Genomic DNA, 2,741 nt, shown 5'->3' with positions numbered 1-2,741 from the left:
GCCAACTTCACAGACTAAATCTGATCGCAATCTCAACCGTAGTCCGATACGGGCTTTACGAAAACAAGTTACGACTCTTGCGGTTTTGCCTTTAGAATTGCGGCAATTGGTCTCCTCTGCTGCGTTCATTGTCCCGATGAATCCGCGCAGGACGCGGCAGTGGCGTCCGATCGCATCTACGTAAAAAGTACCTTTGGCACGAGCGGATACGTTTGCTCGGCTGATCCGCGCGCGAGATTCGCAAGGCGAGCCGGAACGGATTCGCGCGGCCACCATCTTCGAGTGCCGTCTGCCCACTCGCATTTATTTACATTTCACTCATTTACGTGTAGACTTGTTTTCGAAAATCTCGAGAGGGAGAGCGAGTTACTATTGCCAAAGAAACGGAAGAGTAAGCGAGTCTGAAATAATAGGCAGAAGTGAAAGAGCTTCGTATGAAAAATTTTTATGTAACACGCGCAACCACGTTTTTTTAACCCTTTCGTGCCCAAATTATTATTTCATTTTTTTTTATACAACGTTCTATAAAGTGCATTGCTAAATCGCTGGGTCTTTTTGACAGAACGTAAGTGGGACTTACATATCCCAGTGGCCATGGAAGGATTAAGTGTCTAGAAAAAGAAATATTGACGGTGGTTTTTAATAGAACGTGCGGGGTAGTGCGCCAAATTAGATTAAATTAATTTATTCGCTGAAAAATGGACGAGAAACGGCAGAAGGCACGAATGGAGGAGGCAAGGCGCGCCAATAAACACTTCCCCTCTGATTGATGCCTCGTTCACCTGACCCGCCGTCTTGCCAGGTGCGAGTAGACGGAAGAAAAGGAAGCGACGGAGATTATTAATTCTAGCACTTTATTCTACCGCGTGGCCACGCTCCAAATGCAAATTCCACGCGGCCAAAGCTTTTTCGTCCCCACCGAAGTCTTTTCCGATCGAATTGGCGCCGCGCCGTTTGCCAGTTCGCTGAAACAGTTAAATGCGCCATTATGATAAAAAACACTTTGTATCAGACCAAAGAGGAAGCCGACGCGTAATCTGCGAAGAACATATGTATATTGTTTGTTATTAATCGAAAATCATTCGCACTGCTCCTGTAACGCCCGCTCAAGAAAATGATCTTGCAACGACAGCAACGATTTTCTAGGTACGAAAAAATAACTGAGATATATAGAAATTGTATATGCTTTGTACATTTCCTGGCACGAGCCCATGCACTCTTTATGTTTTCCGACTACAACCGTTTAAACATTGTCACTTGATAAGGACTTGGAATTCGGTCGAAACGTCGCAAATAAATTACTGAAATCTTGCCAGTCTGGTCGACTAGAAGCTTTGCATTTTTGTGTGTACACGTTTCGTGCTCGATCAATTTAAATAGCAGAAACAGAATTTCTGTCTCAACTGTTAGCGAATGTTAGGAAGAAAGTGTTTCTGTCCCAGTATAACGTTTGATCGTGGAACAAAGATTGTTCCAGCTATGGTACCGAAATTCAATTTTATCCAACGTGAATGACTAATATTTGGCCATGAAACCTAAACTTTCCAGAAGGTATTACCAGAATGTTGCTGCTATAAATTTTGCAGGCCACACACAGTTTTCTAACAGACACAAAAATTAGCGATAAATTTTTATTGCCACACCTAGAAATCTACCTGCGTTAGCAAGATATTTTTGTGAGCGTCGTTTGATCGCTGCTATCTTGATTGCAATATTTCTTTCAGTATTTTTATTCTCCCCCGTCTTGGAAAACATTTGTTTATTATTACTGTTGACACGTTAGACCTTCTTTATCGTCATTTTATGCAAGCGCTCTCTGTTGCAAATAACATAATACTCTTCGCAAAATTTCATCACGGCCGCTGGCGGTAGCGAGCGCGTGGCGGCGTTCCTCGGTGCCGGCTAATAATTATGTGGCACTCTTACGTGGCGTATACCGCACAGGTGTCCACCGTTTTCCTACGTAGCTGCCAATTCCGCGATGTAGCGGGTGTCATGGAGCGATCGGCCGGTGTGAGGAATGGGATCGGGATTTCAAATTAGCCCGCGCGGATTTTGGCAGTTTTTGACAAAAAGAGTCTCCGCGATGATTCACCTCGTGCGCAAGCACACGCATTTAGATTTCCCGTTAATCGCGTGCCCGTACTCGTCACTTTTCGACTGCCATTTGCAGGAGACAGGGGGTGAGAGGACGCAAGCGTCGTGCAACGTACAGATATCAGAGTGCGAGTGGAGCGTATAGGAAAAATGGATTTCCTTTTTTTCTACATTAAGTCTCGTCAGACGGTGCCAGTTGTACTACAATTGTCGATTTATTGCGGGAGAACGATGTACATTTGCGGCGCGGCACGGGGGGGGGGGGGGTTGCTCTCTGCGGGATAAACGACAACTTCTCATTCATTACCGTGTAGAAGCGGGCGAACAACTTGGTTCGACTTGTGCGTTACTCTTGAAAAATGGGTCAGCCAGGCGGGTTTATAAATACGATAAGATATGCCATCTCTCGAGAGGGAAAGAGAAAGAGCGAGAAGGGGCGAGAGGAGGGAGGGAATGGGAAAGCTTCCGTCTTTCCTGCTTGGCACGGCGAAGGGGCGAAAGGGAGATCCAAGTTTCAAGAGTAACGCGTCGCACCTGCCGAAAAAGAAATAAGTATAATTGCACGTCGTTCTTTGCGCGCGTTTTCTGGCTGCCAGGTTCCACGATCTCTCTCTCTCTCTCTCTCTCTCTCTCTCTCTCTCTCT

At 45.7% G+C, this 2,741-nt stretch overlaps 1 protein-coding gene across 2 annotated transcripts in view; it reads left to right on the top strand.

Moving 5' to 3' along the window:
* The window catches only part of LOC105558546 (TGF-beta-activated kinase 1 and MAP3K7-binding protein 3), a 22,105-nt gene that overhangs the window by 10,871 nt on the left and 8,493 nt on the right, over window positions 1-2,741 (top strand). The window lies entirely within an intron of this gene.

The sequence above is a fragment of the Vollenhovia emeryi genome, unplaced genomic scaffold (genome assembly GCF_000949405.1).
Source record: "Vollenhovia emeryi isolate VEMERY1.0 unplaced genomic scaffold, V.emery_V1.0 DF939334.1, whole genome shotgun sequence".
In the NCBI taxonomy this organism is placed as follows: Eukaryota; Metazoa; Arthropoda; class Insecta; order Hymenoptera; family Formicidae; genus Vollenhovia; species Vollenhovia emeryi.
The sequence above is the reverse complement of the archived record's forward strand: the minus strand, read 5'-3'. Positions and strand labels throughout refer to the sequence as shown.